Here is a 27167-nt window from a genome sequence, read left to right as displayed (position 1 = left end):
CCAACTGAGCTAACCGGTTATTGAGTGCGATGTTTAACTTGCCACTTTCTAAGCCTTGCTTTCTGCCAGTCTTCCATCAAGATAGTTACTGTTGCACACAAAATGCCTTGAAACGAGACCAAAACGTCACCGTGGGTCTTTGGCGATGCTAAAGGTTGGCCCGTACGGGGATCGAGCCCTCGACCTTGGCGTTATTAGCACCACGCTCTAACCAACTGAGCTAACCGGCCATGTGGCGCCATGCTTCTCTTACCGCTTTCTGAGCCCGATTTTCTGCCACTCTTCCATCAAAACGTCAAACGTTGCACACAAAATGCCTTGAAACGAGACCAAAACTCCACTATGGGTCTTTGGCGATGCTAAAGGCTGGCCCGTATGGGGATCGAAACCGCAACCTTGGCGTTATTAGCACCACGCTCTAACCAACTGAGCTAACCGGCCATTAAGTACCATGCTTAACTTGCCACTTTCTAAGCCCTGCTTTCTGCCAGTCTTCCATCAAGATGGTCACTGTTGCACACAAAATGCCTTGAAACGAGACTAAGACGTCACTGTGGGACTTTGGCGATGCTAAAGGCTGGCCCGTACGGGGAACGAACCCGCGACCTTGGCGTTATTAGCACCACGCTCTAACCAACCGAGCTAAACGGCCAGGAAGGACAATGGTTAACTAGTCGCTTTCTAAGCCCATCTTTCTGCCAGTCTTCCATCAAGATGATCACTTTTGCACAAAAAATGCCTTGAAACGAGACCAAAAACGTCACCGTGGGTCTTTGGCGATGCTATAGACTGGCCCGTACGGGCATCGAACCCGCTACCTTGGCGTTATTAGCACCACGCTCTAACCAACCAAGCTAAACGGCCAGGAAGGACAATGGTTAACTAGTCGCTTTCTAAGCCCATCTTTCTGCCAGTCTTCCATCAAGATGATCACTTTTGCACAAAAAATGCCTTGAAACGAGACCAAAAACGTCACCGTGGGTCTTTGGCGATGCTATAGACTGGCCCGTACGGGCATCGAACCCGCTACCTTGGCGTTATTAGCACCACGTTCTAACCAACTGAGCTAACCGGCCATGTGGTGCCATGCTTCTCTTACCGCTTTCTGAGCCCGATTTTCTGCCACTCTTCCATCAAAACGTCAAACGTTGCACACAAAATGCCTTGAAACGAGACCAAAACTCCACTATGGGTCTTTGGCGATGCTAAAGGCTGGCCCGTATGGGGATCGAAACCGCAACCTTGGCGTTATTAGCACCACGCTCTAACCAACTGAGCTAACCGGCCATTAAGTGTCATGCTTAACTTGCCACTTTCTAAGCCCTGCTTTCTGCCAGTCTTCCATCAAGATGGTCACTGTTGCACACAAAATGCCTTGAAACGAGACTACGACGTCACTGTGGGTCTTTGGCGATGCTAAAGGATGGCCAGTACGGGAACCTTGGCGTTATTAGCACCATGCTCTAACCAACTGAGCTAACCGGCCATGAAGTGCAATGCTTAACTTGCCGCTTTCTAAGCCCATCTTTCTGCCAGTCTTCCATCAAGATTATCACTGTTGCACACAAAATGCCTTGAAAAGAAACCAAAACATCACCGTGGGTCTTTGGCAATGCTAAAGGCTGGCCCGTACGGGGATCGAACCCGCGACCTTGGCGTTATTAGCACCACGCTCTAACCAACTGAGCTAACCGGCCATTAAGTGCTATGCTTAACTTGCCACTTTCTAAGCCCTGCTTTCTGCCAGTCTGCCATCAAGAGTCCATGTGGAGCCATGCTTCTCAAAATTTTGCACACAAAATGCCTTGAAACGAGACTAAGACGTCACCGTGGGTCTTTGGCGATGCAAAATGCTGGCCCATACGGGGATCGAACCCGCGACCTTGGCGTTATTAGCACTACGCTCTAACCAACTGAGCTAACCGGCCATTAAGCGCCATGCTTAACTTGCCACTTTCTAAGCCCTGCTTTCTGCCAGTCTGCCATCAAGATGGTCACTGTTGCACACAAAATGCCTTGAAACGAGACTAAGACGTCACTGTGGGACTTTGGCGATGCTAAAGGCTGGCCCGTACGGGGAACGAACCCGCGACCTTGGCGTTATTAGCACCACGCTCTAACCAACCGAGCTAAACGGCCAGGAAGGACAATGGTTAACTAGTCGCTTTCTAAGCCCATCTTTCTGCCAGTCTTCCATCAAGATGATCACTTTTGCACAAAAAATGCCTTGAAACGAGACCAAAAACGTCACCGTGGGTCTTTGGCGATGCTATAGACTGGCCCGTACGGGCATCGAACCCGCTACCTTGGCGTTATTAGCACCACGCTCTAACCAACTGAGCTAACCGGCCATGAAGTGCAATGCTTAACTTGCTGCTTTCTAAGCCCATCTTTCTGCCAGTCTTCCATCAAGATGATCACTGTTGCACACAAAATGCCTTGAAACGAGACTAAGACGTCACCGTGGGTCTTTGCTAAAGGCTGGCCTGTACGGGGATCGAACCCACGACCTTGGCGTTATTAGCACCACGCTCTAACCAACTGAGCTAACCATCCATGAAGTGCAATGCTTAACTTGCCGCTTTCTAAGCCCATCTTTCTGCCAGTCTTCCATCAAGATGATCACTTTTGCACAAAAAATGCCTTGAAACGAGACCAAAACGTCACCGTGGGTCTTTGGCGATGCTAAAGGCTGGCCCGTACGGGGATCGAAACCGCGACCTTGGCGTTATTAGCACCACACTCTAACCAACTGAGCTAACCGGCCATGTGGCGCCATTCTTTTCTTACCGCTTTCTGAGCAAGGTTTTCTGCCACTCTTCCATCAAGACGTCAAAGATTGCACACAAAATACCTTGAAACAAGACCAAAACTCCACTGTGGGTCTTTGGCGATGCTAAAGGCTGGCCCGTACGGGGATCGAACCCGCGACCTTGGCGTTATTAGCACCACCCTCTAACCAACTGAGCTAACCAGCCATTAAGTGCCATGCTTAACTTGCCATTTTCTAAGCCCTGCTTTCTGCCAGTCTTCCATCAAGATGGTCACTGTTGCACACAAAATGCCTTGAAACGAGACTAAGACGTCACCGTGGGTCTTTGGCAATGCTAAAGGCTGGCCCGTACGGGGATCGAACCCGCGACCTTGGCGTTATTAGCACCACGCTCTAACCAAGTGAGCTAACTGGCCATGAAGTGCAATGCTTAACTTGCCGCTTTCTAAGCCCATCTTTCTGCCAGTCTTCCATCAAGAAGATCACTTTTGCACAAAAAATGCCTTGAAACGAGACCAAAACGTCACCGTGGGTCTTTGGCGATGCTAAAGGCTGGCCCGTACGGGGATCGAACCCGCGACCTTGGCGTTATTAGCACCACACTCTAACCAACTGAGCGAACCAGCCATGTGGCGCCATGCTTCTCTTACCGCTTTCTGAGCCCGGTTTACTGCCACTCTTCCATCAATACGTCAAACGTTGCACACAAAATGCCTTGAAACGAGACCAAAACTCCACTGTGGGTCTTTGGCGATGCTAAAGGCTGGCCCGTACGGGGATCGAAACCGCAACCTTGGCGTTATTAGCACCACGCTCTAACCAACTGATCTAACCGGCCATTAAGTGTCATGTTTAACTTGCCACTTTCTAAGCCCTGCTTTCTGCCAGTCTTCCATCAAGATGGTCACTGTTGCACACAAAATGCCTTGAAACGAGACTAAGACGTCACTGTGGGTCTTTGGCGATGCTAAAAGATGGCCAGTACGGGAACCTTGGCGTTATTAGCACCATGCTCTAACCAACTGAGCTAACCGGCCATGAAGTGCAATGCTTAACTTGCCGCTTTCTAAGCCCATCTTTCTGCCAGTCTTCCATCAAGATTATCACTGTTGCACACAAAATGCCTTGAAAAGAAACCAAAACATCACCGTGGGTCTTTGGCAATGCTATAGGCTGGCCCGTACGGGGATCGAACCCGCGACCTTGGCGTTATTAGCACCACGCTCTAACCAACTGAGCTAACCAGGCATTAAGTGCTATGTTTAACTTGCCACTTTCTAAGCCCTGCTTTCTGCCAGTCTTCCATCAAGATGGTCATTGTTGCACAAAAAATGCCTTGAATCGAGACCAAAACGTCACCATGGGTCTTTGGCGATGTTAAAGGCTGGCACGTACGGGGATCGACCCCGCGACCTTGGCGTTATTAGCACCACGCTCTAACCAACTGAGCTACCCAGCCATGTGGAGCCATGCTTCTCTTACCGCTATCTGAGCCCGGTTTTCTGCCACTCTTCCATCAATACGTCAAACGTTGCACACAAAATGCCTTGAAACGAGACCAAAACTCCACTGTGGGTCTTTGGCGATGCTAAAGGCTGGCCCGTACAGGGATCGAACCCGCGACCTTGACGTTATTAGCACCACGCTCTAACCAACTGAGCTAACCGGCCACTAAGTGCCATGCTTAATTTGACACTTTCTAAGCCCTACTTTCTGCCAGTCTTCCATCAAGATGGTGACTGTTGCACACAAAATGCCTTGAAACGAGACTAAGACGTCACCGTGGGTCTTTGGCGATGCTAAAGGCTGGCCAGTACGGGGATCGAACCCGCGACTTTGGTGTTATTAGCACCATGCTCTAACCAACTGAGCTAACCGGCCATGAAGTGCAATGCTTAACTTGCCGCTTTCTAAGCCCATCTTTCTGCCAGTCTTCCATCAAGAAAATCACTTTTGCACAAAAAATGCTTTGAAACGAGACCAAAACGTCACCGTGGGTCTTTGGCAATGCTAAAGGCTGGCCCGTACAGGGATCTAACCCTCGACCTTGGCGTTATTAGCACCACGCTCTAACCAACTGAGCTAACCGGCCATGTGGCACTATGCTTCTCTTACGGCTTTCTGAGCCCGGTTTTCTGCCACTCTTCCATCAATACATCAAACGTTGCACACAAAATGCCTTGAAACGAGACCAAAACTCCACTGTGGGTCTTTGGCGATGCTAAAGGCTGGCCCGTACAGGGATCGAACCCGCGACCTTGGCGTTATTAGCACCACGCTCTAACCAACTGAGCTAAGCGGCCATTAAGCGCCATGTTTAACTTGCCACTTTCTAAGCCCTGCTTTCTGAGAGTCTTCCTTAAAGATGGTCACTGTTGCACACAAAATGCCTTGAAACGAGACTAAGACGTCACCGTGGGTCTTTGGCGATGCTAAAAGCTGGCCCGTACGAGGATAGAACCCGCGACCTTGGCATTATTAGCACCAAACTCTAACCAACTGAGCTAACCGGCCATGTGGCGCCACGCTTCTCTTAACGCTTTCTGAGCCCGGTTTTCTGCCACTCTTGCATCAAGACGTCAAACGTTGCACACAAAATGCCTTGAAACGAGACCAAATCTCCATTGTGGGTCTTTGGCGATGCTAAAGGCTGGCCCGTACGGGGATCGAACCCGCGACCTTGGCGTTATTAGCACCACGCTCTAACCAACTGAGCTAACAGGCCATGAAGGGCAATGCTTAGTTTGCTGCTTTCTAAGGCCATCTTTCTGCCAGTCTTCAATCAAGATGATCACTGTTGCACAAAAAATGCCTTGAAACGAGACCAAAACGTGACCGTGGGTCTTTGGGGATGCTAAAGGCTGGCCCGTACGGGGATCGAACCCACGACCTTGGCGTTATTAGCACCACGCTCTAACCAACTGAGCCACCCGGCCATGAAGGGCAATGCTTAACTTGCCGCTTTTTAAGCCCATCTTTCTGCCAGCCTTCCATCAAGATGATCACTGTTGCACAAAAAATGCCTTGAAACGAGACCAAAACGTGACCGTGGGTCTTTGGGGATGCTAAAGGCTGGCCCGTACGGGGATCGAACCCGCGACTTTGGTGTTATTAGAAGCACGCTCTAACAAACTGAGCTAACCGGTTATTGAGTGCGATGTTTAACTTGCCACTTTCTAAGCCTTGCTTTCTGCCAGTCTTCCATCAAGATGGTTACTGTTGCACACAAAATGCCTTGAAACGAGACCAAAACGTCACCGTGGGTCCTTGGCGATGCTAAAGGCTGGCCCGTACGGGGATCGAACCCGCGACCTTGGCGTTATTAGAAGCACGCTCTAACCAACTGAGCTAACCGGTTATTGAGTGCGATGTTTAACTTGCCACTTTCTAAGCCTTGCTTTCTGCCAGTCTTCCATCAAGATAGTTACTGTTGCACACAAAATGCCTTGAAACGAGACCAAAACTCCACTATGGGTCTTTGGCGATGCTAAAGGCTGGCCCGTATGGGGATCGAAACCGCAACCTTGGCGTTATTAGCACCACGCTCTAACCAACTGAGCTAACCGGCCATTAAGTGCCATGCTTAACTTGCCACTTTCTAAGCCCTGCTTTCTGCCAGTCTTCCATCAAGATGGTCACTGTTGCACACAAAATGCCTTGAAACGAGACTACGACGTCACTGTGGGTCTTTGGCGATGCTAAAGGATGGCCAGTACGGGAACCTTGGCGTTATTAGCACCATGCTCTAACCAACTGAGCTAACCGGCCATGAAGTGCAATGCTTAACTTGCCGCTTTCTAAGCCCATCTTTCTGCCAGTCTTCCATCAAGATTATCACTGTTGCACACAAAATGCCTTGAAAAGAAACCAAAATGTCACCGTGGGTCTTTGGCAATGCTATAGGCTGGCCCGTACGGGGATCGAACCCACGACCTTGGCGTTATTAGCACCACGCTCTAACCAACTGAGCTAACCAGGCATTAAGTGCTATGTTTAACTTGCCACTTTCTAAGCCCTGCTTTCTGCCAGTCTTCCATCAAGATGGTCATTGTTGCACAAAAAATGCCTTGAATCGAGACCAAAACGACACCGTGGGTCTTTGGCGATGTTAAAGGCTGGCCCGTACGGGGATCGACCCCGCGACCTTGGCGTTATTAGCACCACGCTCTAACCAACTGAGCTACCCAGCCATGTGGAACCATGCTTCTCTTACCGCTATCTGAGCCCGGTTTTCTGCCACTCTTCCATCAATACGTCAAACGTTGCACACAAAATGCCTTGAAACGAGACCAAAACTCCACTGTGGGTCTTTGGCGATGCTAAAAGCTGGCCCGTACGGGGATCGAACCCACGACCTTGGCGTTATTAGCTCCACGCTCTAACCAACTGAGCTAACCGGCCATTAAGCGCAATGCTTAACTTGCCACTTTCTAAGCCCTGCTTTCTGCCAGTATTCCATCAAGATGGTCACTGTTGCACACAAAATGCCTTGAAACGAGACCAAAACGTCACCGTGGGTCTTTGGGGATGCTAAAGGCTGGCCCGTACGGGGATCGAACCCGCGACCTTGGCGTTATTAGCACCACGCTCTAACCAACTGAGCTAACCGGCCATGAAGTGCAATGCTTAACTTGCGCTTTCTAAGCCCATCTTTCTGCCAGTCTTCCTTCAAGATGATCACTTTTGCACAAAAAATGCCTTGAAACGAGACCAAAACGTCACCGTGGGTCTTTGGCAATGCTAAAGGATGGCCAGTACGGGGATCGCACCCGCGACCTTGGCGTTATTAGCACCACGCTCTAACCAACTGAGCTAACCGGCCATGAAGGACAATGGTTAACTAGTCGCTTTCTAAGCCCAGCTTTCTGCCAGTCTTCCTTCAAGATGATCACTTTTGCACAAAAAATGCCTTGAAACGAGACCAAAACGTCACCGTGGGTCTTTGGCGATGCTAAAGACTGGCCCGTACGGGGATCGAACCCGCGACCTTGGCGTTATTAGCACCACGCTCTAACCAACTGAGCTAACCGGCCATTAAGTACCGTGCTTAATTTGACACTTTCTAAGCCCTGCTTTCTGCCAGTCTTCCATCAAGATGGTGACTGTTGCACACAAAATGCCTTGAAACGAGACTAAGACGTCACCGTGGGTCTTTGGCGATGCTAAAGGTTGGCCCGTACGGGGATCAAACCCGGGACCTTGGCGTTATTAGCACCACGCTCTAACCAACTGAGCTAACTGGCCATGAAGTGCAATGCTTAACTTGCCGCTTTCTAAGCCTATCTTTCTGCCAGTCTTCCATCAAGAAGATCACTTTTGCACAAAAAATGCCTTGAAACGAGACCAAAACGTCACCGTGGGTCTTTGGCGATGCTAAAGGCTGGCCCTTACGCGGATCGAACCCGCGACCTTGGCGTTATTAGCACCACACTCTAACCAACTGAGCTAACCGACCATGTGGCGCCATGCTTCTCTTACCGCTTTCTGAGCCCGGTTTACTGCCACTCTTCCATCAATACGAAAAACGTTGCACACAAAATGCCTTGAAACGAGACTAAGACGTCACCGTGGGTCTTTGGCGATGCTGAAGGCTGGCCCATACAGGGATCGAACCCGCGACCTTGGCGTTATTAGCACCACGCTCTAACCAACTGAGCTAACCGGCCATTAAGTGCCATGCTTAATTTGACACTTTCTAAGCCCTGCTTTCTGCCAGTCTTCCATCAAGATGGTGACTGTTGCACACAAAATGCCTTGAAACGAGACTAAGACGTCACCGTGGGTCTTTGGCGATGCTAAAGGCTGGCCAGTACGGGGATCGAACCCGCGACCTTGGTGTTATTAGCACCATGCTCTAACCAACTGAGCTAACCGGCCATGAAGTGCAATGCTTAACTTGCCGCTTTCTAAGCCCATCTTTCTGCCAGTCTTCCATCAAGAAGATCACTTTTGCACAAAAATGCCTTGAATCGAGACCAAAACGTCACCGTGGGTCTTTGGCGATGTTAAAGGCTGGCCCGTACGGGTATCGAACCCGCGACCTTGGCGTTATTAGCACCACGCTCTAACCAACTGAGCTAACCGGCCATGTGGCGCCATGCTTCTCTTACCGTTTTCTGAGCCCGGTTTTCTGCCACTCTTCCATCAATACGTCAAACGTTGCACACAAAATGCCTTGAAACGAGACCAAAACTCCACTGTAGGTCTTTGGCGATGCTAAAGGCTGGCCCGTACAGGGATCGAACCCGTGACCTGGGCGTTATTAGCACCACGCTCTATCCAACTGAGCTAACCGGCCATTAAGCGCCATGCTTAACTTGCCACTTTCTAAGCCCTGCTTTCTGCCAGTCTGCCATCAAACGGCCATGTGGAGCCATGCTTCTCAAAATTTTGCACACAAAATGCCTTGAAACGAGACTAAGACGTCACCGTGGGTCTTTGGCGATGCTAAAGGCTGGCCCGTACAGGGATCGAACCCGTGACCTGGGCGTTATTAGCACCACGCTCTAACCAACTGAGCTAACCGGCCATTAAGCGCCGTTCTTAACTTGCCACTTTCTAAGCCCTGCTTTCTGCCAGTCTGCCATCAAGATGGTCACTGTTGCACACAAAATGCCTTGAAACGAGACTAAGACGTCACTGTGGGTCTTTGGCGATGCTAAAGGATGGCCAGTACGGGAACCTTGGCGTTATTAGCACCATGCTCTAACCAACTGAGCTAACCGGCCATGAAGTGCAATGCTTAACTTGCCGCTTTCTAAGCCCATCTTTCTGCCAGTCTTCCATCAAGATTATCACTGTTGCACACAAAATGCCTTGAAAAGAAACCAAAATGTCACCGTGGGTCGTTGGCAATGCTATAGGCTGGCCCGTACGGGGATCGAACCCACGACCTTGGCGTTATTAGCACCACGCTCTAACCAACTGAGCTAACCAGGCATTAAGTGCTATGTTTAACTTGCCACTTTCTAAGCCCTGCTTTCTGCCAGTCTTCCATCAAGATGGTCATTGTTGCACAAAAAATGCCTTGAATCGAGACCAAAACGACACCGTGGGTCTTTGGCGATGTTAAAGGCTGGCCCGTACGGGGATCGACCCCGCGACCTTGGCGTTATTAGCACCACGCTCTAACCAACTGAGCTACCCAGCCATGTGGAACCATGCTTCTCTTACCGCTATCTGAGCCCGGTTTTCTGCCACTCTTCCATCAATACGTCAAACGTTGCACACAAAATGCCTTGAAACGAGACCAAAACTCCACTGTGGGTCTTTGGCGATGCTAAAAGCTGGCCCGTACGGGGATCGAACCCACGACCTTGGCGTTATTAGCTCCACGCTCTAACCAACTGAGCTAACCGGCCATTAAGCGCAATGCTTAACTTGCCACTTTCTAAGCCCTGCTTTCTGCCAGTATTCCATCAAGATGGTCACTGTTGCACACAAAATGCCTTGAAACGAGACCAAAACGTCACCGTGGGTCTTTGGGGATGCTAAAGGCTGGCCCGTACGGGGATCGAACCCGCGACCTTGGCGTTATTAGCACCACGCTCTAACCAACTGAGCTAACCGGCCATGAAGTGCAATGCTTAACTTGCGCTTTCTAAGCCCATCTTTCTGCCAGTCTTCCTTCAAGATGATCACTTTTGCACAAAAAATGCCTTGAAACGAGACCAAAACGTCACCGTGGGTCTTTGGCAATGCTAAAGGATGGCCAGTACGGGGATCGCACCCGCGACCTTGGCGTTATTAGCACCACGCTCTAACCAACTGAGCTAACCGGCCATGAAGGACAATGGTTAACTAGTCGCTTTCTAAGCCCAGCTTTCTGCCAGTCTTCCTTCAAGATGATCACTTTTGCACAAAAAATGCCTTGAAACGAGACCAAAACGTCACCGTGGGTCTTTGGCGATGCTAAAGACTGGCCCGTACGGGGATCGAACCCGCGACCTTGGCGTTATTAGCACCACGCTCTAACCAACTGAGCTAACCGGCCATTAAGTACCGTGCTTAATTTGACACTTTCTAAGCCCTGCTTTCTGCCAGTCTTCCATCAAGATGGTGACTGTTGCACACAAAATGCCTTGAAACGAGACTAAGACGTCACCGTGGGTCTTTGGCGATGCTAAAGGTTGGCCCGTACGGGGATCAAACCCGGGACCTTGGCGTTATTAGCACCACGCTCTAACCAACTGAGCTAACTGGCCATGAAGTGCAATGCTTAACTTGCCGCTTTCTAAGCCTATCTTTCTGCCAGTCTTCCATCAAGAAGATCACTTTTGCACAAAAAATGCCTTGAAACGAGACCAAAACGTCACCGTGGGTCTTTGGCGATGCTAAAGGCTGGCCCTTACGCGGATCGAACCCGCGACCTTGGCGTTATTAGCACCACACTCTAACCAACTGAGCTAACCGGCCATGTGGCGCCATGCTTCTCTTACCGCTTTCTGAGCCCGGTTTACTGCCACTCTTCCATCAATACGAAAAACGTTGCACACAAAATGCCTTGAAACGAGACTAAGACGTCACCGTGGGTCTTTGGCGATGCTGAAGGCTGGCCCATACAGGGATCGAACCCGCGACCTTGGCGTTATTAGCACCACGCTCTAACCAACTGAGCTAACCGGCCATTAAGTGCCATGCTTAATTTGACACTTTCTAAGCCCTGCTTTCTGCCAGTCTTCCATCAAGATGGTGACTGTTGCACACAAAATGCCTTGAAACGAGACTAAGACGTCACCGTGGGTCTTTGGCGATGCTAAAGGCTGGCCAGTACGGGGATCGAACCCGCGACCTTGGTGTTATTAGCACCATGCTCTAACCAACTGAGCTAACCGGCCATGAAGTGCAATGCTTAACTTGCCGCTTTCTAAGCCCATCTTTCTGCCAGTCTTCCATCAAGAAGATCACTTTTGCACAAAAATGCCTTGAATCGAGACCAAAACGTCACCGTGGGTCTTTGGCGATGTTAAAGGCTGGCCCGTACGGGTATCGAACCCGCGACCTTGGCGTTATTAGCACCACGCTCTAACCAACTGAGCTAACCGGCCATGTGGCGCCATGCTTCTCTTACCGTTTTCTGAGCCCGGTTTTCTGCCACTCTTCCATCAATGCGTCAAACGTTGCACACAAAATGCCTTGAAACGAGACCAAAACTCCACTGTAGGTCTTTGGCGATGCTAAAGGCTGGCCCGTACAGGGATCGAACCCGTGACCTGGGCGTTATTAGCACCACGCTCTATCCAACTGAGCTAACCGGCCATTAAGCGCCATGCTTAACTTGCCACTTTCTAAGCCCTGCTTTCTGCCAGTCTGCCATCAAACGGCCATGTGGAGCCATGCTTCTCAAAATTTTGCACACAAAATGCCTTGAAACGAGACTAAGACGTCACCGTGGGTCTTTGGCGATGCTAAATGCTGGCCCGTACGGGGATCGAACCCGCGACCTTGGCGTTATTAGCACCACGCTCTAACCAACTGAGCTAACCGGCCATTAAGCGCCGTTCTTAACTTGCCACTTTCTAAGCCCTGCTTTCTGCCAGTCTGCCATCAAGATGGTCACTGTTGCACACAAAATGCCTTGAAACGAGACTAAGACGTCACTGTGGGTCTTTGGCGATGCTAAAAGCTGGCCCGTACGAGGATAGAACCCGCGACCTTGGCGTTATTAGCACCAAACTCTAACCAACTGAGCTAACCGGCCATGTGGCGCCACGCTTCTCTTACCGCTTTTTGAGCCCGGTTTACTGCCACTCTTCCATCAAGACATCAAAGATTGCACACAAAATGCCTTGAAACAAGACCAAAACGTCACTGTGGGATTTTGGCTATGCTAAAGGCTGGCCCGTACGGGGATCGAACCCGCGACCTTGGCGTTATTAGCACCACGCTCTAACCAACTGAGCTAACCGGCCATTAAGCGCCATGTTTAACTTGCCACTTTCTAAGCCCTGCTTTCTGCCAGTCTGCCATCAAGATGGTCACTGTTGCACACAAGATGACTTGAAACGAGACTAAGACGTCACCGTGAGTCTTTGGCGATGCTAAAGGCTGGCCCGTACGGGGATCGAACCCTCGACCTTGGCGTTATTAGCACCACGCTCTAACCAACTGAGCTAAGCGACCATGTGGCGCCATGCTTCTCTTACCGCTTTCTGAGCCCGGTTTACTGCCACTCTTCCATCAATACGTCAAACGTTGCACACAAAATGCCTTGAAACGAGACCAAAACTCCACTGTGGGTCTTTGGCGATGCTTAAGGCTGGCCCGTACATGGATCAAAACCGCAACCTTGGCGTTATTAGCACCACGCTCTAACCAACTGAGCTAACCGGCCATTAAGTGCCATGCTTAATTTGACACTTTCTAAGCCCTGCTTTCTGCCAGTCTTCCATCAAGATGGTGACTGTTGCACACAAAATGCCTTGAAACGAGACTAAGACGTCACCGTGGGTCTTTGGCGATGCTAAAGGCTGGTCAGTACGGGGATCGAACCCGCGACCTTGGTGTTATTAGCACCATGCTCTAACCAACTGAGCTAACCGGCCATGAAGTGCAATGCTTAACTTGCCGTTTTCTAAGCCCATCTTTCTGCCAGTCTTCCATCAAGAAGATCACTTTTGCACAAAAAATGCCTTGAATCGAGACCAAAACGTCACCGTGGGTCTTTGGCGATGCTAAAGGCTGGCCCGTACGGGGATCGAACCCGCGACCTTGGCGTTATTAGCACCACACTCTAACCAACTGAGCTAACCGGCCATGTGGCGCCCTGCTTCTCTTACCGCTTTCTGAGCCCGGTTTACTGCCACTCTTCCATCAATACGTCAAACGTTGCACACAAAATGCCTTGAAACGAGACCAAAACTCCACTGTGGGTCTTTGGCGATGCTAAAGGCTGGCCCGTACGGGGATCGAAACCGCAACCTTGGCGTTATTAGCACCACGCTCTAACCAACTGAGCTAACCGGCCATTAAGTGCAATGTTTAACTTGCTGCTTTCTAAGGCCATCTTTCTGCCAGTCTTTAATCAAGATGATGACTGTTGCACAAAAAATGCCTTGAAACGAGACCAAAACGTCACCGTGGGTCTTTGGGGATGCTAAAGGCTGGCCCGTACGGGGATCGAACTCGCGACCTTGGCGTTATTAGCACCACGCTCTAACCAACTGAGCTACCCGGCCATGAAGTGCAACGCTTAACTTGCCGCTTTTTAAGCCTATCTTTCTGCCAGCCTTCCATCAAGATGATCACTGTTGCACACAAAATGCCTTGAAACGAGACCAAAACGTCACCGTAGGTCTTTGGGGATGCTAAAGGCTGGCCTGCACAGGGATCGAACCCGTGACCTTGGCGTTATTAGCACCACGCTCTAACCAACTGAGCTAACCGGCCATGTGGTGCCATGCTTAACTTGCCACTTTCTAAGCTCTGCTTTCTACCAGTCTGCTATCAAGCGGCCATGTGGAGCCATGCTTCTCAAAATTTTGCACACAAAATGCCTTGAAACGAGACTAAGACGTCACCGTAGGTCTTTGGGGATGCTAAAGGCTGGCCCGCACAGGGATCGAACCCGCGACCTTGGCGTTATTAGCACCACGCTCTAACCGACTGAGCTAACCGGCCATTAAGCGCCATGCTTAACTTGCCACTTTCTAAGCCCTGCTTTCTGCCAGTCTGCCATCAAGATGGTCACTGTTGCACACAAAATGCCTTGAAACGAGACTAATACTTCACTGTGGGACTTTGGCGATGCTAAATGCTGGTCCGTACGGGGATCGAACCAGCGACCTTGGCGTTATTAGCACCACGCTCTAACCAACTGAGCTAAACGGCCATTAAGCGCCATGCTTAACTTGCCACTTTCTAAGCCCTGCTTTGTGCCAGTCTGCCATCAAGATGGTCACTGTTGCACACAAAATGCCTTGAAACGAGACTAATACGTCACTGTGGGACTTTGGCGATGCTAAATGCTGGCCCGTACGGGGATCGAACCCACGACCTTGGCGTTATTAGCACCACGCTCTAACCAACTGAGCTAACCGGCCATGAAGTGCAATGCTTAACTTGCCGCTTTCTAAGCCCTGCTTTCTGCCAGTCTTCCATCAAGATGGTCACTGTTGCACACAAAATGCCTTGAAACGAGACCAAAACGTCACCGTGGGTCTTTGGCGATGCTAAAGGCTGGCCCGTACGGGGATCGAACCCGCGACCTTGGCGTTATTAGCACAACACTCTAACCAACTGAGCTAACCGGCCATGTGGCGCCATGCTTCTCTTACCGCTTTCTGAGCCCGGTTTACTGCCACTCTTCCATCAATACGTCAAACGTTGCACACAAAATGCCTTGAAACGAGACCAAAACTCCACTGTGGGTCTTTGGCGATGCTAAAAGCTTGCCCGTACGGGGATCGAACCCGCGACCTTGGCGTTATTAGCACCACACTCTAACCAACTGAGCTAACTGGCCATGTGGCCCCCTGCTTCTCTTTCTGCTTTGTGAGCCCTGTTTTCTGCCACTCTTCCATCAAGACATCAAAGATTGCACACAAAATGCCTTGAAACAAGACCAAAACGTCACTGTGGGATTTTGGCTATGCTAAAGGCTGGCCCGTACGGGGATCGAACCCGCGACCTTGGCGTTATTAGCACCACGCTCTAACCAACTGAGCTAACGGGCCATTAAGCGCCATGTTTAACTTGCCACTTTCTAAGCCCTGCTTTCTGCCAGTCTGCCATCAAGATGGTCACTGTTGCACACAAGATGTCTTTAAACGAGACTAAGACGTCACCGTGAGTCTTTGGCGATGCTAAAGGCTGGCCCGTACGGGGATCGAACCCGCGACCTTGGCGTTATTAGCACCACGCTCTAACCAACTGAGCTAACTGGCCATGCAGTGCAATGCTTAACTTGCCGCTTTCTAAGCCTATCTTTCTGCCAGTCTTCCATCAAGAAGATCACTTTTGCACAAAAAATGCCTTGAAACGAGACCAAAACGTCACCATGGGTCTTTGGCGATGCTAAAGGCTGGCCCACACGCGGATCGAACCCGCGACCTTGGCGTTATTAGCACCACACTCTAGCCAACTGAGCTAACCGGCCATACGGCGCCATGCTTCTCTTACCGCTTTCTGAGCCCGGTTTACTGCCACTCTTCCATCAACACTTCAAACGTTGTACACAAAATGCCTTGAAACGAGACCAAAACTCCACTGTGCGTCTTTGGCGATGCTGAAGGCTGGCCCATACGGGGATCGAACCCGCGACCTTAGCGTTATTAGCACCACGCTCTAACCAACTGAGCTAACCGGCCATGTGGCGCTATGCTTCTCTTACGGCTTTCTGAGCCCGATTTACTGCCACTCTGCCATCAAAACGTCAAACGTTGCACACAAAATGCCTTGAAACGAGACCAAAACTCCACTGTGGGTCTTTGGCGATGCTATAGGCTGGCCCGTACGGGGATCGAAAATGCAACCTTGGCGTTATTTGCACCACGCTCTAACCAACTGAGCTAACCGGCCATTAAGTGCCATGCTTAACTTGCCACTTTCTAAGCCCTGCTTTCTGCCAGTCTTCCATCAAGATGGTCACTGTTGCACACAAAATGCCTTGAAACGAGACTAAGACGTCACTGTGGGTCTTTGGCGATGCTAAAGGATGGCCAGTACGGGAACCTTGGCGTTATTAGCACCATGCTCTAACCAACTGAGCTAACCGGCCATGAAGTGCAATGCTTAACTTGCCGCTTTCTAAGCCCATCTTTCTGCCAGTCTTCCATCAAGATTATCACTGTTGCACACAAAATGCCTTGAAAAGAAACCAAAACATCACCGTGGGTCTTTGGCAATGCTAAAGGCTGGCCCGTACGGGGATCGAACCCGCGACCTTGGCGTTATTAGCACCACGCTCTAACCAACTGAGCTAACCGGCCATTAAGTGCTATGCTTAACTTGCCACTTTCTAAGCCCTGCATTCTGCCAGTCTGCCATCAACAGTCCATGTGGAGCCATGCTTCTCAAAATTTTGCACACAAAATGCCTTGAAACGAGACTAAGACGTCACCGTGGGTCTTTGGCGATGCTAAAGGCTGGCCCGTACGCGGATCGAACCCGCGACCTTGGCGTTATTAGCACCACACTCTAGCCAACTGAGCTAACCGGCCATACGGCGCCATGCTTCTCTTACCGCTTTCTGAGCCCGGTTTACTGCCACTCTTCCATCAATACGTCAAACGTTGTACACAAAATGCCTTGAAACGAGACCAAAACTCCACTGTGCGTCTTTGGCGATGCTGAAGGCTGGCCCATACGGGGATCGAACCCGCGACCTTAGCGTTATTAGCACCACGCTCTAACCAACTGAGCTAACCGGCCATGTGGCGCTATGCTTCTCTTACGGCTTTCTGAGCCCGATTTACTGCCACTCTGCCATCAAAACGTCAAACGTTGCACACAAAATGCCTTGAAACGAGACCAAAACTCCACTGTGGGTCTTTGGCGATGCTAAAGGCTGGCCCGTACGGGGATCGAAAACGCAACCTTGGCGTTATTTGCACCACGCTCTAACCAACTGAGCTAACCGGCCATTAAGTGCCATGCTTAACTTGCCACTTTCTAAGCCCTGCTTTCTGCCAGTCTTCCATCAAGATGGTCACTGTTGCACACAAAATGCCTTGAAACGAGACTAAGACGTCACTGTGGGTCTTTGGCGATGCTAAAGGATGGCCAGTACGGGAACCTTGGCGTTATTAGCACCATGCTCTAACCAACTGAGCTAACCGGCCATGAAGTGCAATGCTTAACTTGCCGCTTTCTAAGCCCATCTTTCTGCCAGTCTTCCATCAAGATTATCACTGTTGCACACAAAATGCCTTGAAAAGAAACCAAAACATCACCGTTGGTCTTTGGCAATGCTAAAGGCTGGCCCGTACGGGGATCGAACCCGCGACCTTGGCGTTATTAGCACCACGCTCTAACCGACTGAGCTAACCGGCCATGTGGAGCCATGCTTCTCAAAATTTTGCACACAAAATGCCTTGAAACGAGACTAAGACGTCACCGTGGGTCTTTGGCGATGCTAAAGGCTGGCCCGTACGCGGATCGAACCCGCGACCTTGGCGTTATTAGCACCACACTCTAGCCAACTGAGCTAACCGGCCATACGGCGCCATACTTCTCTTACCGCTTTCTGAGCCCGGTTTACTGCCACTCTTCCATCAATACGTCAAACGTTGCACACAAAATGCCTTGAAACGAGACCAAAACGTCACCGTGGGTCTTTGGCGATGCTAAATGCTGGCCCATACGGGGATCGAACCCGCGACCTTGGCGTTATTAGCACCACGCTCTAACCAACTGAGCTAACCGGCCATTAAGCGCCATGCTTAACTTGCCACTTTCTAAGCCCTGCTTTCTGCCAGTCTGCCATCAAGATGGTCACTGTTGCACACAAAATGCCTTGAAACGAGACTAAGACGTCACTGTGGGACTTTGGCGATGCTAAAGGCTGGCCCGTACGGGGATCGAATCCGCGACCTTGGCGTTATTAGCACCACGCTCTAACCAACTGGGCTAAACGGCCATGAAGGACAATGGTTAACTAGTCGCTTTCTAAGCCCATCTTTCTGCCAGTCTTCCATCAAGATGATCACTTTTGCACAAAAAATGCCTTGAAACGAGACAAAAAACGTCACCGTGGGTCGTTGGCGATGCTATAGACTGGCCCGTACGGGCATCGAACCCGCTACCTTGGCGTTATTAGCACCACGCTCTAACCAACTGAGCTAACCGGCCATGAAGTGCAATGCTTAACTTGCCGCTTTCTAAGCCCATCTTTCTGCCAGTCTTCCATCAAGACGATCACTGTTGCACACAAAATGCCTTGAAAAGAGACCAAAACATCACCGTGGGGCTTTGGCAATGCTAAAGGCTGGCCCGTACGGGGATCGAACCCACGACCTTGGCGTTATTAGCAGCACGCTCTAACCAACTGAGCTAACCAGCCAAGAAGTGCAATGCTTAATTTGCCGCTTTCTAAGCCCATCTGTCTGCCAGTCTTCCATCAAGATGATCACTTTTGCACAAAAAATGCCTTGAAACGAGACCAAAACGTCACCGTGGGTCTTTGGCGATGCTAAAGGCTGGCCCGTACGGGGATCGAAACCGCGACCTTGGCGTTATTAGCACCATACTCTAACCAACTGAGCTAACCGGCCATGTGGCGCCATTCTTCTCTTACCGCTTTCTGAGCAAGGTTTTCTGCCACTCTTCCATCAAGACGTCAAAGATTGCACACAAAATGCCTTGAAACAAGACCAAAACTCCACTGTGGATCTTTGGCGATGCTAAAGGCTGGCCCGTACGGGGATCGAACCCGCGACCTTGGCGTTATTAGCACCACGCTCTAACCAACTGAGCTAACCAGCCATTAAGTGCCATGCTTAACTTGCCATTTTCTAAGCCCTGCTTTCTGCCAGTCTTCCATCAAGATGGTCACTGTTGCACACAAAATGCCTTGAAACGAGACTAAGACGTCACCGTGGGTCTTTGGCGATGCTAAAGGCTGGCCCGTACGGGGATCGAACCCGTGACCTTGGCGTTATTAGCACCACGCTCTAACCAACTGAGCTAAGCGACCATGTGGCGCCATGCTTCTCTTACCGCTTTCTGAGCCCGGTTTTCTGCCACTCATCCATCAATACGTCAAACGTTGCACACAAAATGCCTTGAAACGAGACCAAAACTCCACTGTGGGTCGTGGGCGATGCTAAATGCTGGCCCGCATAGGGATCGAACCCTTGACCTTGGCGTTATTAGCACCACGCTCTAACCAACTGAGCTAACCGGCCATGTGGTGCCATGCTTAACTTGCCACTTTCTAAGCCCTGCTTTCTGCCAGTCTGCTATCAACCGGCCATGTGGAGCCATGCTTCTCAAAATTTTGCACACAAAATGCCTTGAAACGAGACTAAGACGTCACCGTGGGTCTTTGGCGATGCTAAAGGCTGGCCCGTACGGGGTTTGAACCCACGACCTTGGCGTTATTAGCACCACGCTCTAACCAACTGAGCTAACCGGTTATTGAGTGCGATGTTTAACTTGCCACTTTCTAAGCCTTGCTTTCTGCCAGTCTTCCATCAAGATAGTTACTGTTGCACACAAAATGCCTTGAAACGAGACCAAAACGTCACCGTGGGTCTTTGGCGATGCTAAAGGTTGGCCCGTACGGGGATCGAGCCCTCGACCTTGGCGTTATTAGCACCACGCTCTAACCAACTGAGCTAACCGGCCATGTGGCGCCATGCTTCTCTTACCGCTTTCTGAGCCCGATTTTCTGCCACTCTTCCATCAAAACGTCAAACGTTGCACACAAAATGCCTTGAAACGAGACCAAAACTCCACTATGGGTCTTTGGCGATGCTAAAGGCTGGCCCGTATGGGGATCGAAACCGCAACCTTGGCGTTATTAGCACCACGCTCTAACCAACTGAGCTAACCGGCCATTAAGTACCATGCTTAACTTGCCACTTTCTAAGCCCTGCTTTCTGCCAGTCTTCCATCAAGATGGTCACTGTTGCACACAAAATGCCTTGAAACGAGACTAAGACGTCACTGTGGGACTTTGGCGATGCTAAAGGCTGGCCCGTACGGGGAACGAACCCGCGACCTTGGCGTTATTAGCACCACGCTCTAACCAACCGAGCTAAACGGCCAGGAAGGACAATGGTTAACTAGTCGCTTTCTAAGCCCATCTTTCTGCCAGTCTTCCATCAAGATGATCACTTTTGCACAAAAAATGCCTTGAAACGAGACCAAAAACGTCACCGTGGGTCTTTGGCGATGCTATAGACTGGCCCGTACGGGCATCGAACCCGCTACCTTGGCGTTATTAGCACCACGCTCTAACCAACCGAGCTAAACGGCCAGGAAGGACAATGGTTAACTAGTCGCTTTCTAAGCCCATCTTTCTGCCAGTCTTCCATCAAGATGATCACTTTTGCACAAAAAATGCCTTGAAACGAGACCAAAAACGTCACCGTGGGTCTTTGGCGATGCTATAGACTGGCCCGTACGGGCATCGAACCCGCTACCTTGGCGTTATTAGCACCACGTTCTAACCAACTGAGCTAACCGGCCATGTGGTGCCATGCTTCTCTTACCGCTTTCTGAGCCCGATTTTCTGCCACTCTTCCATCAAAACGTCAAACGTTGCACACAAAATGCCTTGAAACGAGACCAAAACTCCACTATGGGTCTTTGGCGATGCTAAAGGCTGGCCCGTATGGGGATCGAAACCGCAACCTTGGCGTTATTAGCACCACGCTCTAACCAACTGAGCTAACCGGCCATTAAGTGTCATGCTTAACTTGCCACTTTCTAAGCCCTGCTTTCTGCCAGTCTTCCATCAAGATGGTCACTGTTGCACACAAAATGCCTTGAAACGAGACTACGACGTCACTGTGGGTCTTTGGCGATGCTAAAGGATGGCCAGTACGGGAACCTTGGCGTTATTAGCACCATGCTCTAACCAACTGAGCTAACCGGCCATGAAGTGCAATGCTTAACTTGCCGCTTTCTAAGCCCATCTTTCTGCCAGTCTTCCATCAAGATTATCACTGTTGCACACAAAATGCCTTGAAAAGAAACCAAAACATCACCGTGGGTCTTTGGCAATGCTAAAGGCTGGCCCGTACGGGGATCGAACCCGCGACCTTGGCGTTATTAGCACCACGCTCTAACCAACTGAGCTAACCGGCCATTAAGTGCTATGCTTAACTTGCCACTTTCTAAGCCCTGCTTTCTGCCAGTCTGCCATCAAGAGTCCATGTGGAGCCATGCTTCTCAAAATTTTGCACACAAAATGCCTTGAAACGAGACTAAGACGTCACCGTGGGTCTTTGGCGATGCAAAATGCTGGCCCATACGGGGATCGAACCCGCGACCTTGGCGTTATTAGCACTACGCTCTAACCAACTGAGCTAACCGGCCATTAAGCGCCATGCTTAACTTGCCACTTTCTAAGCCCTGCTTTCTGCCAGTCTGCCATCAAGATGGTCACTGTTGCACACAAAATGCCTTGAAACGAGACTAAGACGTCACTGTGGGACTTTGGCGATGCTAAAGGCTGGCCCGTACGGGGAACGAACCCGCGACCTTGGCGTTATTAGCACCACGCTCTAACCAACCGAGCTAAACGGCCAGGAAGGACAATGGTTAACTAGTCGCTTTCTAAGCCCATCTTTCTGCCAGTCTTCCATCAAGATGATCACTTTTGCACAAAAAATGCCTTGAAACGAGACCAAAAACGTCACCGTGGGTCTTTGGCGATGCTATAGACTGGCCCGTACGGGCATCGAACCCGCTACCTTGGCGTTATTAGCACCACGCTCTAACCAACTGAGCTAACCGGCCATGAAGTGCAATGCTTAACTTGCTGCTTTCTAAGCCCATCTTTCTGCCAGTCTTCCATCAAGATGATCACTGTTGCACACAAAATGCCTTGAAACGAGACTAAGACGTCACCGTGGGTCTTTGCTAAAGGCTGGCCTGTACGGGGATCGAACCCACGACCTTGGCGTTATTAGCACCACGCTCTAACCAACTGAGCTAACCATCCATGAAGTGCAATGCTTAACTTGCCGCTTTCTAAGCCCATCTTTCTGCCAGTCTTCCATCAAGATGATCACTTTTGCACAAAAAATGCCTTGAAACGAGACCAAAACGTCACCGTGGGTCTTTGGCGATGCTAAAGGCTGGCCCGTACGGGGATCGAAACCGCGACCTTGGCGTTATTAGCACCACACTCTAACCAACTGAGCTAACCGGCCATGTGGCGCCATTCTTTTCTTACCGCTTTCTGAGCGAGGTTTTCTGCCACTCTTCCATCAAGACTTCAAAGATTGCACACAAAATACCTTGAAACAAGACCAAAACTCCACTGTGGGTCTTTGGCGATGCTAAAGGCTGGCCCGTACGGGGATCGAACCCGCGACCTTGGCGTTATTAGCACCACCCTCTAACCAACTGAGCTAACCAGCCATTAAGTGCCATGCTTAACTTGCCATTTTCTAAGCCCTGCTTTCTGCCAGTCTTCCATCAAGATGGTCACTGTTGCACACAAAATGCCTTGAAACGAGACTAAGACGTCACCGTGGGTCTTTGGCAATGCTAAAGGCTGGCCCGTACGGGGATCGAACCCGCGACCTTGGCGTTATTAGCACCACGCTCTAACCAAGTGAGCTAACTGGCCATGAAGTGCAATGCTTAACTTGCCGCTTTCTAAGCCCATCTTTCTGCCAGTCTTCCATCAAGAAGATCACTTTTGCACAAAAAATGCCTTGAAACGAGACCAAAACGTCACCGTGGGTCTTTGGCGATGCTAAAGGCTGGCCCGTACGGGGATCGAACCCGCGACCTTGGCGTTATTAGCACCACACTCTAACCAACTGAGCGAACCAGCCATGTGGCGCCATGCTTCTCTTACCGCTTTCTGAGCCCGGTTTACTGCCACTCTTCCATCAATACGTCAAACGTTGCACACAAAATGCCTTGAAACGAGACCAAAACTCCACTGTGGGTCTTTGGCGATGCTAAAGGCTGGCCCGTACGGGGATCGAAACCGCAACCTTGGCGTTATTAGCACCACGCTCTAACCAACTGATCTAACCGGCCATTAAGTGCCATGCTTAATTTGACACTTTCTAAGCCCTGCTTTCTGCCAGTCTTCCATCAAGATGGTGACTGTTGCACACAAAATGCCTTGAAACGAGACTAAGACGTCACCGTGGGTCTTTGGCGATGCTAAAGGCTGGGCAGTACGGGGATCGAACCCGCGACCTTGGTGTTATTAGCACCATGCTCTAACCAACTGAGCTAACCGGCCATGAAGTGCAATGCTTAACTTGCCGTTTTCTAAGCCCATCTTTCTGCCAGTCTTCCATCAAGAAGATCACTTTTGCACAAATAATGCCTTGAAACGAGACCAAAACTTCACCGTGGGTCTTTGGCGATGCTAAAGGCTGGCCCGTACGGGGATCAAGCCCTCGGCCTTGGCGTTATTAGCACCACGCTCTAACCAACTGAGCTAACCGGCCATGTGGCGCCATGTTTCTCTTACCGCTTTCTGAGCCCGGTTTTCTGCCACTCTTCCATCAATACGTCAAACGTTGCACACAAAATGCCTTGAAACGAGACTAAAACTCCACTGTGGGTCTTTGGCGATGCTAAAGGCTGGCCCGTACGGGGATCGAAACCGCACCCTTGACGTTATTAGCACCACGCTCTAACCGACTGAGCTAACCGGCCATTAAGTGTCATGTTTAACTTGCCACTTTCTAAGCCCTGCTTTCTGCCAGTCTTCCATCAAGATGGTCACTGTTGCACACAAAATGCCTTGAAACGAGACTAAGACGTCACTGTGGGTCTTTGGCGATGCTAAAAGATGGCCAGTACGGGAACCTTGGCGTTATTAGCACCATGCTCTAACCAACTGAGCTAACCGGCCATGAAGTGCAATGCTTAACTTGCCGCTTTCTAAGCCCATCTTTCTGCCAGTCTTCCATCAAGATTATCACTGTTGCACACAAAATGCCTTGAAAAGAAACCAAAACATCACCGTGGGTCTTTGGCAATGCTATAGGCTGGCCCGTACGGGGATCGAACCCGCGACCTTGGCGTTATTAGCACCACGCTCTAACCAACTGAGCTAACCAGGCATTAAGTGCTATGTTTAACTTGCCACTTTCTAAGCCCTGCTTTCTGCCAGTCTTCCATCAAGATGGTCATTGTTGCACAAAAAATGCCTTGAATCGAGACCAAAACGTCACCATGGGTCTTTGGCGATGTTAAAGGCTGGCACGTACGGGGATCGACCCCGCGACCTTGGCGTTATTAGCACCACGCTCTAACCAACTGAGCTACCCAGCCATGTGGAGCCATGCTTCTCTTACCGCTATCTGAGCCCGGTTTTCTGCCACTCTTCCATCAATACGTCAAACGTTGCACACAAAATGCCTTGAAACGAGACCAAAACTCCACTGTGGGTCTTTGGCGATGCTAAAGGCTGGCCCGTACAGGGATCGAACCCGCGACCTTGACGTTATTAGCACCACGCTCTAACCAACTGAGCTAACCGGCCACTAAGTGCCATGCTTAATTTGACACTTTCTAAGCCCTACTTTCTGCCAGTCTTCCATCAAGATGGTGACTGTTGCACACAAAATGCCTTGAAACGAGACTAAGACGTCACCGTGGGTCTTTGGCGATGCTAAAGGCTGGCCAGTACGGGGATCGAACCCGCGACTTTGGTGTTATTAGCACCATGCTCTAACCAACTGAGCTAACCGGCCATGAAGTGCAATGCTTAACTTGCCGCTTTCTAAGCCCATCTTTCTGCCAGTCTTCCATCAAGAAAATCACTTTTGCACAAAAAATGCTTTGAAACGAGACCAAAACGTCACCGTGGGTCTTTGGCAATGCTAAAGGCTGGCCCGTACAGGGATCTAACCCTCGACCTTGGCGTTATTAGCACCACGCTCTAACCAACTGAGCTAACCGGCCATGTGGCACTATGCTTCTCTTACGGCTTTCTGAGCCCGGTTTTCTGCCACTCTTCCATCAATACATCAAACGTTGCACACAAAATGCCTTGAAACGAGACCAAAACTCCACTGTGGGTCTTTGGCGATGCTAAAGGCTGGCCCGTACAGGGATCGAACCCGCGACCTTGGCGTTATTAGCACCACGCTCTAACCAACTGAGCTAAGCGGCCATTAAGCGCCATGTTTAACTTGCCACTTTCTAAGCCCTGCTTTCTGAGAGTCTTCCTTAAAGATGGTCACTGTTGCACACAAAATGCCTTGAAACGAGACTAAGACGTCACCGTGGGTCTTTGGCGATGCTAAAAGCTGGCCCGTACGAGGATAGAACCCGCGACCTTGGCGTTATTAGCACCAAACTCTAACCAACTGAGCTAACCGGCCATGTGGCGCCACGCTTCTCTTAACGCTTTCTGAGCCCGGTTTTCTGCCACTCTTGCATCAAGACGTCAAACGTTGCACACAAAATGCCTTGAAACGAGACCAAATCTCCATTGTGGGTCTTTGGCGATGCTAAAGGCTGGCCCGTACGGGGATCGAACCCGCGACCTTGGCGTTATTAGCACCACGCTCTAACCAACTGAGCTAACCGGCCATGAAGGGCAATGCTTAGTTTGCTGCTTTCTAAGGCCATCTTTCTGCCAGTCTTCAATCAAGATGATCACTGTTGCACAAAAAATGCCTTGAAACGAGACCAAAACGTGACCGTGGGTCTTTGGGGATGCTAAAGGCTGGCCCGTACGGGGATCGAACCCACGACCTTGGCGTTATTAGCACCACGCTCTAACCAACTGAGCCACCCGGCCATGAAGGGTAATGCTTAACTTGCCGCTTTTTAAGCCCATCTTTCTGCCAGCCTTCCATCAAGATGATCACTGTTGCACAAAAAATGCCTTGAAACGAGACCAAAACGTGACCGTGGGTCTTTGGGGATGCTAAAGGCTGGCCCGTACGGGGATCGAACCCGCGACTTTGGTGTTATTAGAAGCACGCTCTAACAAACTGAGCTAACCGGTTATTGAGTGCGATGTTTAACTTGCCACTTTCTAAGCCTTGCTTTCTGCCAGTCTTCCATCAAGATGGTTACTGTTGCACACAAAATGCCTTGAAACGAGACCAAAACGTCACCGTGGGTCCTTGGCGATGCTAAAGGCTGGCCCGTACGGGGATCGAACCCGCGACCTTGGCGTTATTAGAAGCACGCTCTAACCAACTGAGCTAACCGGTTATTGAGTGCGATGTTTAACTTGCCACTTTCTAAGCCTTGCTTTCTGCCAGTCTTCCATCAAGATAGTTACTGTTGCACACAAAATGCCTTGAAACGAGACCAAAACTCCACTATGGGTCTTTGGCGATGCTAAAGGCTGGCCCGTATGGGGATCGAAACCGCAACCTTGGCGTTATTAGCACCACGCTCTAACCAACTGAGCTAACCGGCCATTAAGTGCCATGCTTAACTTGCCACTTTCTAAGCCCTGCTTTCTGCCAGTCTTCCATCAAGATGGTCACTGTTGCACACAAAATGCCTTGAAACGAGACTACGACGTCACTGTGGGTCTTTGGCGATGCTAAAGGATGGCCAGTACGGGAACCTTGGCGTTATTAGCACCATGCTCTAACCAACTGAGCTAACCGGCCATGAAGTGCAATGCTTAACTTGCCGCTTTCTAAGCCCATCTTTCTGCCAGTCTTCCATCAAGATTATCACTGTTGCACACAAAATGCCTTGAAAAGAAACCAAAATGTCACCGTGGGTCTTTGGCAATGCTATAGGCTGGCCCGTACGGGGATCGAACCCACGA

At 50.4% G+C, this 27167-nt stretch overlaps 28 non-coding genes across 28 annotated transcripts; all 28 read right to left on the bottom strand.

The window, feature by feature from the left end:
* Positions 1-1623: 1623 nt before the first annotated feature.
* On the bottom strand, positions 1624-1697 carry TRNAI-AAU (transfer RNA isoleucine (anticodon AAU)). Its single transcript has one exon. It is a non-coding gene; the product is annotated as a tRNA-Ile (tRNA).
* Positions 1698-4580: 2883 nt separating this feature from the next.
* On the bottom strand, positions 4581-4654 carry TRNAI-AAU (transfer RNA isoleucine (anticodon AAU)). The gene has a single exon. It is a non-coding gene; the product is annotated as a tRNA-Ile (tRNA).
* Positions 4655-5424: 770 nt separating this feature from the next.
* Positions 5425-5498, bottom strand: TRNAI-AAU (transfer RNA isoleucine (anticodon AAU)). The gene has a single exon. It is a non-coding gene; the product is annotated as a tRNA-Ile (tRNA).
* A 1813-nt stretch (positions 5499-7311) lies between these two features.
* TRNAI-AAU (transfer RNA isoleucine (anticodon AAU)) lies at positions 7312-7385 on the bottom strand. Its single transcript has one exon. It is a non-coding gene; the product is annotated as a tRNA-Ile (tRNA).
* Positions 7386-7521: 136 nt separating this feature from the next.
* TRNAI-AAU (transfer RNA isoleucine (anticodon AAU)) lies at positions 7522-7595 on the bottom strand. Its single transcript has one exon. It is a non-coding gene; the product is annotated as a tRNA-Ile (tRNA).
* A 137-nt stretch (positions 7596-7732) lies between these two features.
* TRNAI-AAU (transfer RNA isoleucine (anticodon AAU)) lies at positions 7733-7806 on the bottom strand. The gene has a single exon. It is a non-coding gene; the product is annotated as a tRNA-Ile (tRNA).
* A 770-nt stretch (positions 7807-8576) lies between these two features.
* TRNAI-AAU (transfer RNA isoleucine (anticodon AAU)) lies at positions 8577-8650 on the bottom strand. The gene has a single exon. It is a non-coding gene; the product is annotated as a tRNA-Ile (tRNA).
* A 136-nt stretch (positions 8651-8786) lies between these two features.
* TRNAI-AAU (transfer RNA isoleucine (anticodon AAU)) lies at positions 8787-8860 on the bottom strand. Its single transcript has one exon. It is a non-coding gene; the product is annotated as a tRNA-Ile (tRNA).
* Positions 8861-10271: 1411 nt separating this feature from the next.
* Positions 10272-10345, bottom strand: TRNAI-AAU (transfer RNA isoleucine (anticodon AAU)). The gene has a single exon. It is a non-coding gene; the product is annotated as a tRNA-Ile (tRNA).
* A 136-nt stretch (positions 10346-10481) lies between these two features.
* On the bottom strand, positions 10482-10555 carry TRNAI-AAU (transfer RNA isoleucine (anticodon AAU)). Its single transcript has one exon. It is a non-coding gene; the product is annotated as a tRNA-Ile (tRNA).
* Positions 10556-10692: 137 nt separating this feature from the next.
* Positions 10693-10766, bottom strand: TRNAI-AAU (transfer RNA isoleucine (anticodon AAU)). The gene has a single exon. It is a non-coding gene; the product is annotated as a tRNA-Ile (tRNA).
* A 770-nt stretch (positions 10767-11536) lies between these two features.
* On the bottom strand, positions 11537-11610 carry TRNAI-AAU (transfer RNA isoleucine (anticodon AAU)). Its single transcript has one exon. It is a non-coding gene; the product is annotated as a tRNA-Ile (tRNA).
* Positions 11611-11746: 136 nt separating this feature from the next.
* On the bottom strand, positions 11747-11820 carry TRNAI-AAU (transfer RNA isoleucine (anticodon AAU)). The gene has a single exon. It is a non-coding gene; the product is annotated as a tRNA-Ile (tRNA).
* A 368-nt stretch (positions 11821-12188) lies between these two features.
* On the bottom strand, positions 12189-12262 carry TRNAI-AAU (transfer RNA isoleucine (anticodon AAU)). The gene has a single exon. It is a non-coding gene; the product is annotated as a tRNA-Ile (tRNA).
* A 348-nt stretch (positions 12263-12610) lies between these two features.
* TRNAI-AAU (transfer RNA isoleucine (anticodon AAU)) lies at positions 12611-12684 on the bottom strand. Its single transcript has one exon. It is a non-coding gene; the product is annotated as a tRNA-Ile (tRNA).
* A 770-nt stretch (positions 12685-13454) lies between these two features.
* TRNAI-AAU (transfer RNA isoleucine (anticodon AAU)) lies at positions 13455-13528 on the bottom strand. The gene has a single exon. It is a non-coding gene; the product is annotated as a tRNA-Ile (tRNA).
* A 1212-nt stretch (positions 13529-14740) lies between these two features.
* On the bottom strand, positions 14741-14814 carry TRNAI-AAU (transfer RNA isoleucine (anticodon AAU)). The gene has a single exon. It is a non-coding gene; the product is annotated as a tRNA-Ile (tRNA).
* A 559-nt stretch (positions 14815-15373) lies between these two features.
* Positions 15374-15447, bottom strand: TRNAI-AAU (transfer RNA isoleucine (anticodon AAU)). The gene has a single exon. It is a non-coding gene; the product is annotated as a tRNA-Ile (tRNA).
* Positions 15448-15584: 137 nt separating this feature from the next.
* TRNAI-AAU (transfer RNA isoleucine (anticodon AAU)) lies at positions 15585-15658 on the bottom strand. The gene has a single exon. It is a non-coding gene; the product is annotated as a tRNA-Ile (tRNA).
* A 348-nt stretch (positions 15659-16006) lies between these two features.
* Positions 16007-16080, bottom strand: TRNAI-AAU (transfer RNA isoleucine (anticodon AAU)). Its single transcript has one exon. It is a non-coding gene; the product is annotated as a tRNA-Ile (tRNA).
* A 547-nt stretch (positions 16081-16627) lies between these two features.
* TRNAI-AAU (transfer RNA isoleucine (anticodon AAU)) lies at positions 16628-16701 on the bottom strand. Its single transcript has one exon. It is a non-coding gene; the product is annotated as a tRNA-Ile (tRNA).
* Positions 16702-17069: 368 nt separating this feature from the next.
* On the bottom strand, positions 17070-17143 carry TRNAI-AAU (transfer RNA isoleucine (anticodon AAU)). Its single transcript has one exon. It is a non-coding gene; the product is annotated as a tRNA-Ile (tRNA).
* A 547-nt stretch (positions 17144-17690) lies between these two features.
* TRNAI-AAU (transfer RNA isoleucine (anticodon AAU)) lies at positions 17691-17764 on the bottom strand. Its single transcript has one exon. It is a non-coding gene; the product is annotated as a tRNA-Ile (tRNA).
* Positions 17765-18065: 301 nt separating this feature from the next.
* Positions 18066-18139, bottom strand: TRNAI-AAU (transfer RNA isoleucine (anticodon AAU)). Its single transcript has one exon. It is a non-coding gene; the product is annotated as a tRNA-Ile (tRNA).
* Positions 18140-19121: 982 nt separating this feature from the next.
* TRNAI-AAU (transfer RNA isoleucine (anticodon AAU)) lies at positions 19122-19195 on the bottom strand. The gene has a single exon. It is a non-coding gene; the product is annotated as a tRNA-Ile (tRNA).
* A 2257-nt stretch (positions 19196-21452) lies between these two features.
* On the bottom strand, positions 21453-21526 carry TRNAI-AAU (transfer RNA isoleucine (anticodon AAU)). Its single transcript has one exon. It is a non-coding gene; the product is annotated as a tRNA-Ile (tRNA).
* A 3516-nt stretch (positions 21527-25042) lies between these two features.
* TRNAI-AAU (transfer RNA isoleucine (anticodon AAU)) lies at positions 25043-25116 on the bottom strand. The gene has a single exon. It is a non-coding gene; the product is annotated as a tRNA-Ile (tRNA).
* Positions 25117-25886: 770 nt separating this feature from the next.
* Positions 25887-25960, bottom strand: TRNAI-AAU (transfer RNA isoleucine (anticodon AAU)). Its single transcript has one exon. It is a non-coding gene; the product is annotated as a tRNA-Ile (tRNA).
* Positions 25961-27167: the final 1207 nt, after the last annotated feature.

Source organism: Leptodactylus fuscus, chromosome 5 (genome assembly GCF_031893055.1).
Source record: "Leptodactylus fuscus isolate aLepFus1 chromosome 5, aLepFus1.hap2, whole genome shotgun sequence".
Classification (NCBI taxonomy): Eukaryota; Metazoa; Chordata; class Amphibia; order Anura; family Leptodactylidae; genus Leptodactylus; species Leptodactylus fuscus.
This window is presented reverse-complemented; position numbering and strand designations above follow the sequence as displayed.